Source organism: Triturus cristatus, chromosome 1_1 (genome assembly GCF_964204655.1).
Source record: "Triturus cristatus chromosome 1_1, aTriCri1.1, whole genome shotgun sequence".
Lineage (NCBI taxonomy): Eukaryota > Metazoa > Chordata > Amphibia > Caudata > Salamandridae > Triturus > Triturus cristatus.
Genome location: NC_140579.1, coordinates 52,211,444 through 52,219,677, shown reverse-complemented (window position 1 = coordinate 52,219,677; position 8,234 = coordinate 52,211,444).

The following is an 8,234-nucleotide window of genomic DNA, read 5'->3' as shown; positions in this document are numbered from 1 at the left end:
TCATTATGACGTATGCCCATTCGGCATTGAAAGGGTACGTTTGTGCGTGCCACCTCCTCAGACAGCACTCCAGATGCCCTTCTTGTTTGTTTCTTCAGATTGCGGTTTATAAGAAGAATCATGTAAGAGAAGTTGAATATCATGGTTGACACCATGAAGAAACTGTGGAAAATGTATGATGTGGTATATTATACAATGATTACTGTTAAACCATTTTTTTAAAGGAAAGATGTAATGATTCTCCAAAATCACTGTGGAATTTCCTGGAGATTGCGGGAGACCAATCTTCCCAACCAGATAATCTCTGCCCTGTGATTCAGATGTTAACGTTTTTAAAAAATCAAACATCAGTGGGGTGGCCAGCTGAAGAGAGAAAGGACAAAAGAAGTCAGAAGCCTCCAGGTAGATGCTAGCACACTTACTGTGCTTGTCACTGCCTTGTCATCTTATCTTAAAATCACCATTCAAATTATCTTTCTCTATGCACTCCCTTTATTGTCATGAATTAGCACCAATTATAAATGTTTGTGACCTATATCCCTTCTCCCTTAGGCGGTAAATTGAAATTATTATGTACAAATAATTTCATACTGTGCTGGTTCATTATCATTTTGATTTGTTACAATGCACAATATATGTATATATTATCCTAAATAAAAAATTTCACTGCTCGTATTCAGCCATCTTTTGTGAAAGCCTGCAACTGTCCTTGTTGCATGAACTCTAAAGTATACTTTTTGTATACTTTAGTTGTTACGTGAACACTCAATACACCAATTTTCTCCCTACTCATGCATTTAACAACTCATTCTGTGGCCTGATGTCTGATGAAGGATGTGGCAATAAGAATTCTCACATTTATAGAAGGAAAAAGGGTTAAAGACCTTTCAATTTTGGTCACTCCGAGCATGGTCTGTCTATAGCCTCTGTTTAACCTCTAAGCACTACGTCTACAAAGGATGCATTCACCAGTTTATTTTTTTCCTGGAATGTAATATACTGCCGTCCTATGATGTCTCTCTTTGCTCTATTGGGGTCAGATGTATGACGATTTTTAGCGTAGCACGATAAAAACCATGGGCCCATGTACAAACAGTATTTTGCGACTCGCAAATAAATTGTAACTCACAAAATACTGTTTTGCGACTCGCTATTAGGAAGGGTTGTTCCCTTCCTAATCGCGACCGCAAAGCTATGTACCAATGTTTTGCAATCGCAATTGCAGTCGCGAAACACTCACAAATTACCACCTACTTCATGTGGTAATGCATTCGCAAATGGGCCCAGGGGCCCCCTTCCCCTTTGCAAATGCATGCAATATTATTTTTAAAGGGCAGGCAGTGGTCCCAGGGACCATTGCCTGCCCTTAAAAAATTAAACGAAAATGTTTTTTTTTTTTTTTAAATGCATTCCCTTTTCCTTTAAGGAAAATGGGCTGCATTAAAAAAAAAAGCTGCTTTATTTAAAAGCAGTCCAAGACATGGTGGTCTGCAGAGCCCAGCAGACCCCCATCCCTGGGAGGGCCTGTCATTCCCGATAGGCTCGCAAATTGGGGGAGGCTCATTAATATTCATGAGCCTCACAATTTGCGACCCTATTGGGAATCGCAAACAGTGTTAAACACACTTGTACATGCCAAATAGCGCCAAGCAAATTGCGAGTCACACATGTGACGCAGTTTGCGAGGCGCTATTTAGCAGGTCATACATCTAGCCCTAAGTGTGTTCTCATGCCCCATTACATTGGTGGGCCCCTCTATGGCAACACTGCTGCTGAGGTTAAGACCAGCCTTGCTCGCCCTTTTTTCCCTATATTTCTACCCCCCACATTTCTAGGAATACCTCGCCTTTTCCTACACTACTCCTGCAATGTTTACACTCCCTGTTCTCGCCGCTATGCCCCTTATATGGTTGTACTGTATGCTATGATGTGTCCTGCTCTTCCTCCACCCTCTCCATGTGTTTCTACCCCACAGAGTTTCGCTGTTGTCCTTGCTATGAGTATTATTCCAACTTATTCTACACTGCTCCTGCAATTTATACTCACTTTTCCTCCTAACCCTACCCCCTCTGCCCATACATGCCAACAGCTAAAATACATGTTGTAGTCTCATTTATCTCGGTATAGCGCCATCGGCCTATACTAACTAGTCCATGAAACAATCTCTGTAATAATCTGTCCGGCCCTTTCAACAATAGCAGACACCTCTGCTCCTAAGGACTTACCTCCTATTGAAGCCCCTTCTCATTCTACCCAGTTTTCCCTTGGCCCCCTCCATCCAACATGGACCTCACCGAAGCCGGAAGACTGAACGCCTTACTATCTATCCCCTTCAGCCATCAACTCTTTTTTAATAAGCTACCCCCCTCACCGCCTTTCCAAAAATGCCAGGAGAAATCTCAAACATAAAATCCTCAACCAGAAGAAAGAAACTCTTATCATTGACCCCTATTTTTGCCCCAACAAGGGCACCTTATTGCATGACCTCATTTTCTTGACCAATTGTCGTTCCAAATGGAGGAAATTGCTCTCCTTCTCCCTCAACACCACCTCAGGGCCATAAACTTACTATTGCACCATCCTCGCTATACAATGACTATGCCACCATTTCCATCTATAATAACGGTACTTAACTCGTTCAATCCTACGATCATCATTTGAAACTCTTCTTTGATCTTTCCCCTATCTCAAGAACAAACTAGACTCAAGCACCCCCTTAATCACCCCCACCTACTTTCCCCGACTCCTCCCTTTAAAAAAATTTCCCTCGATTCTGCCAGTCCCCCATTCCCTTCCATTCCAACCTCCCCCCCTGGATGGTCTCCCACCTATCCATGGACACTACTGTCATCCAACACACCACCTCCACAAGCAACATCAACTCCCATGCCCTCTTACACAAACCTGACATCACCACTTTGTGCTCCGTTAGAACCTCCTCCAACCACTCTCCCCATCAACAGCATCAACTCATCCACCACCTCCTCTCAAACAAACACTAAGATCTCAATGATGAATCTTATCAACCCCAACTCCCCCAACTGCCTGACTACTTCCCTATACTCCAGTGCTTCCCACAACCTTTATCCTCCAAAAAACCTCCCCAGCAACTAAGTGCTCAACACTATTAAAGCTGAACTGAACAACTCAATGTTCAGCACTATTATATTGAACTGCAACTGCTCTGAGCTGCTATTGTCAAACTAGTTCTCATCACCACCAAACTCAAACACAAATGGTCCTCACACCCTACTCCCCTCCTGACCAAAAACACCCCTATCTCCAAGTGCCAGTCTCTCACCTTTGTTGGAGTTCCACTCCCAGCAATAACCACTCCTCTCGACCCAATAGGTTAGTCAGACAGCTATCAGAGGAGGATATACTGTCCCTCCTTGACACCTACAACCCAGCACTGGTCCAACACACTTTACCTTCTTCAAAAATCAAGACTATTATCACCCACCCTTCCAGAACATCCCACCCCAGTACTAGGTTTATTAATAAAATGAATCTTACACAAGTTCCCATCTCACATTCATCCACTACTACCGTTAACATTACCCTGAAATGCGCATTACTGAACTGCCGCTCAGTTATGAAACAGGCAGCTGACATAGCCGATCTCATACTTAACCAGAACCTCGACATCCTCCTGCTCATGGAAACATGGCTGCATGAATCCTCTACTCCTATTCTGGACACTCTAATCCCCCCCAGGTATGACTTAATTAAATTGGACCACCCACAACGCTCAGGTGGTAGCCTAGCTTGCATTCACAGATCATCACTTTCTATGAAACAATCACACACTACAGATTATCTCCTCTAACAATGATTAACATAACAACCATATTTTACCCGGGCGACATCAGCATTCACTGGAACAATACCAATGACCTGTTCATGAACAGTTTCAACTCCTTTATTTATTTATTTTATTTTTGGCATTTGTAAAGCGCGAACGAATACCCGTGGGCGTCTCGGCGCTAGACTGGCAACTGATTCTCCCCAACAATAGATAGGCTGGAGGGATTTATTGGTTAAACAACCAGGTTTTCAGGCTCTTACGAAACTGGAGTAGTGATTTGCTAGATCTAATTTGTTGTGGCAGCATATTCCAGATCTTGGGGGCTGCTACCGCAAATCGGCGATCGCCCCAGGAAACTGTTTTAGAACGTTAGGTTGGCAGCCTTAGTAAGCTGTAGAAGGTCGTGTTTAATGCATTGGGGGGAGTGAGTGGGTTGAAGCCTCATCAAAGTTGAGCGTGCATAGGTTTGCTTGACTTGTGGGGGTGATGAGTCAGGGGTCATGGCCCTAGGCCCGGGCCAGGCGCGGACGGGCGCAGACGGTCTTGCCTATGGCGCGCCTTCGGCGCGCCCGCTGCGCGGACGGATGTTCATTCCCTTATATCCGTATAGGAGGGCGTGAGGCGTGGAGCAGCTGCAGCGCTACCCCTCCCTCACCCAAGATGGCCGGACCCTTCCTTCACAGCGCGAGGATATATCAGGACACGCGAGGATTGAGGGCAAGAAGGCGTGCAAGTAAGCAATAAGTGATTTAAAAAGGTTAGCAGCAAAATATACAATCAATGTTTAAAAACAATGTTTAGAAACAGACAAATGTTTAAAAACAGGCATAAATTGCAAAACGCTATGTAAAAAACCCCCGGCTTCCGCCTCAGGGGAGAGACCAGTGCAAGTCAGCGCGCTGCGCTACTTGGCCAGTTAAGTACTCTGGGAGGGCGGGAGGCGTGGAGCAGCTGCAGCGCTACCCCTCCCTCACCCAAGATGGCCGGACCCTTCCTCCACAGCGCGAGGATATATCAGGACACGCGAGGATTGAGGGCAAGAAGGCGTGCAAGTAAGCAATAAGTGATTTAAAAAGGTTAGCAGCAAAATATACAATCAATGTTTAAAAACAATGTTTAGAAACAGACAAATGTTTAAAAACAGGCATAAATTGCAAAACGCTATGTAAAAAAAACCCGGCTTCCGCCTCAGGGGAGAGACCAGTGCAAGTCAGCGCGCTGCGCTACTTTGCCAGTTAAGTACTCTGGGAGGGCGGGAGGCGTGGAGCAGCTGCAGCGCTACCCCTCCCTCACCCAAGATGGCCGGACCCTTCCTCCACAGCACGAGGATATATCAGGACACGCGAGGATTGAGGGCAAGAAGGCGTGCAAGTAAGCAATAAGTGATTTAAAAAGGTTAGCAGCAAAATATACAATCAATGTTTAAAAACAATGTTTAGAAACGGACAAATGTTTAAAAACAGGCATAAATTGCAAAACGCTATGTTAAAAAACCCACGGCTTCCGCCTCAGGGGAGAGACCAGTGCAAGTCAGCGCGCTGCGCTACTTGGCCAGTTAAGTACTCTGGGAGGGCGAGAGGCGTGGAGCAGATGCAGCGCTACCCCTCCCTCACCCAAGATTGCCGGACCCTTCCTCCACAGCGCGAGGAGCCTCAGGGGAGAGACCAGTGCAAGTTTCTCCAGGACAAGACTGCAACAGCCCGACCCATTTTAAGGGAGCCACCCTTGATCTAATCAAAATAGAACAACTTACAAATTGACTGTGTTCTCCCTTTCAACTGGACTGACCACCACTGCATCACCTCCTTCCTTAATAAAAAGGCAATCACCTTTAATGGACAATCAACGAAAGCCAAACACTGGGTCTGTGACACTCGTAACATTAACTCACTCACTATACCCACTATCTATAACAACATCCTACTTCCGCCCTCTGCCATAAATGCCGCCCAGGATCTCGCTGATCACTACTTCAACTCCATGTCCAAAATCATGGATACCCTTGCCCCCAAACAACTAAAAAGAATCCTATCAAAAGATCCAATCCCTGGATCAACTATGGCCATAAGGAAGAACAAAGTCCCCTCAGACTAGCAGAAAGATCATGAAGTCATTCCTCCTCCCTGGCCAGCCTCAAACTCTTACGTCTAAGACGCAGCACCTACAATAGGCACATCTGGAACTCCAAAGCAGTTTTCTTTCGAAATCAGTTAGGCTCTGATACCAATTGACCAAAACACTGTTTGAAATCATCAACAAAAAAAAACAATCACCCCACAAAAATGATCCCTCTTCCACTGACAACAAATGACTACCTATCTGTGAAACCTTTGTCTCATTTTTTACTGATAAAACTACACACATCTCTAATAAGATCCAGGTTGCTATTAAACTACTTCCACAGAAACCCATCCCATACCTCTACCCACTAGATCCTTCATCTTGCCTGTAACATCCCCCCATTTTACCAAAAATAACGCCACCCGGTCTTGCTTCAAAACCCTCAATGGGAATGGCCTCATAAATCTATTGTCCTCCTTGAAATTCTCCAACCACTTCTACGATCCCCTCCCCTCCAATCTCCTAAAGGAGTCCATCCACCTCGTACTCCCACTGTGGACTAGGGTAACCAATGCTTCACTCTCGATGCTCCATACTCAACAGCCTAAAAAGTTGCCAGGTCACCTCTATTCTAAAAAAACAGACTCTGACCAATCCGACCCCAACAATTACCACCCCATCTCCAACATCCCTACTTTAGCCAAACTCTTAGAAAAAAGTGTGCACTCACAGCTTCTCAAGCACAACGAGCAATTCCAACATCTCAACCATTGTAAATCTGGCTTCTAATCAGATCATAGCACTGAAATGGTCATGGTCCACATTGTCGATGATGCCTTACGCTCACTCGACCAGAACCAATCCTGCCTCTTGATCCATTTGGACCTGTCAGCGGCCTTTGATACTATCAATCATGCTACCCTTATAAACCTTCTAGACCACAGGATGGGCCTCTCCCGCACCATGTTGAACTGATTCTCCTCCTTTCTTCACAACAGATTCCAGCACTTTCCAATCAATCACACTCTTTCCGTTCCATCTCCATTGTCATTGGGCATACTCCAAGGCTCTATTCTCTTCTCGATACTATTTAACCTATACATGGTGCCTCTAACTGAAATCCTCAAACTGTCCTACATCTTCTACCACATGTATACCAACAACACCCAACTTTACATGAAAATCACCTCCATTGATGACAAATATACCCTCAAAAACACCCTGATAAAGACTCAACAATGGCTGACTCTTAACCACCTCTAACTCAATGCCCTTAAGACTGAACTCTTTCTGATTGCACTGCCCACCTCCACGCCTAACGCCAAAGACTGTCTCCCTCTTCTTACTGCCTTGAACTGCACCCCACATCATTAACTCCGCAAAATCCCTCGGTATAACCCTGGACAAAGACCGTTCCATGCAGAAACACATCAGCACCATCACTAGAGGAGCTATGCAGAGTTTTTCCCTTTCCATTTTGCAGATTATTTTGATTAAAAATGGCAAAGACATGCAGAATTATTTTTCTGCTGGTTAAACCTTAGCCATGTAAACTGTTGTAAAAGTTCTTGCAAACGTTGCTATTAGGAATGCAAAATCTGTGCAGGATTCTTTTGGTATGTCAGTAAGCATAAAACCTTGAATTGAGTGTACTCACTCTGTACATGAGCCTGCGGTGCATGGACTGCCCTCAAGGGGAGGAGACCTGTGGCTGGATGAGGTACACTCTGCCACATGCCCTCCTAGGCTGAGCATATATTATTTGACTGCTTCATCAATAGAAAATTCGGGAAACAATTTTCTAAACCTAAGTTCAGTCCACCTTAGATTCCATTCAAAGGAACTTCAAGAGAATATAGTGAAATTAAATATTTTCAATAAATGAATAGCAAAGTTGGGCAAGTGTTTTCTACACATTTAGTAACAGAAAATACACCCTTTTATTGAGCATTCAAAAAGATAGTTTATTGGATAATAATAGAACAGAAACAGAGATGTGTATTTTCTTGCAAAGAGAGGTGAAAGGTCAGAGATGAAAACCCAAAGAAAGAGCCTTGGCACAGTGACCAGCCCCACTTCCCAGCCGATGCCCCTGCGGAGGGGGCAATGTGTGCTGTCTCCACAGGTACATTTGCAAGGGATGTGGTAAATATTTAAATTACCTGTACTATTTTTATGCGGTAAAGTTTAATAAGAATAACTCAGAAACATAAGAGGCAGAATCCGTGGTATTTGAGGTTATAAAAGGGGTTTTATTCCTTACAAAGGAATTGGTTCGAACCAGGCAATCGGATTCCGTCACCACGAAGGTTCAGGAAGGGATCAGCGCGCACATTATTGACAGGTTACCATATATATAGTCAAT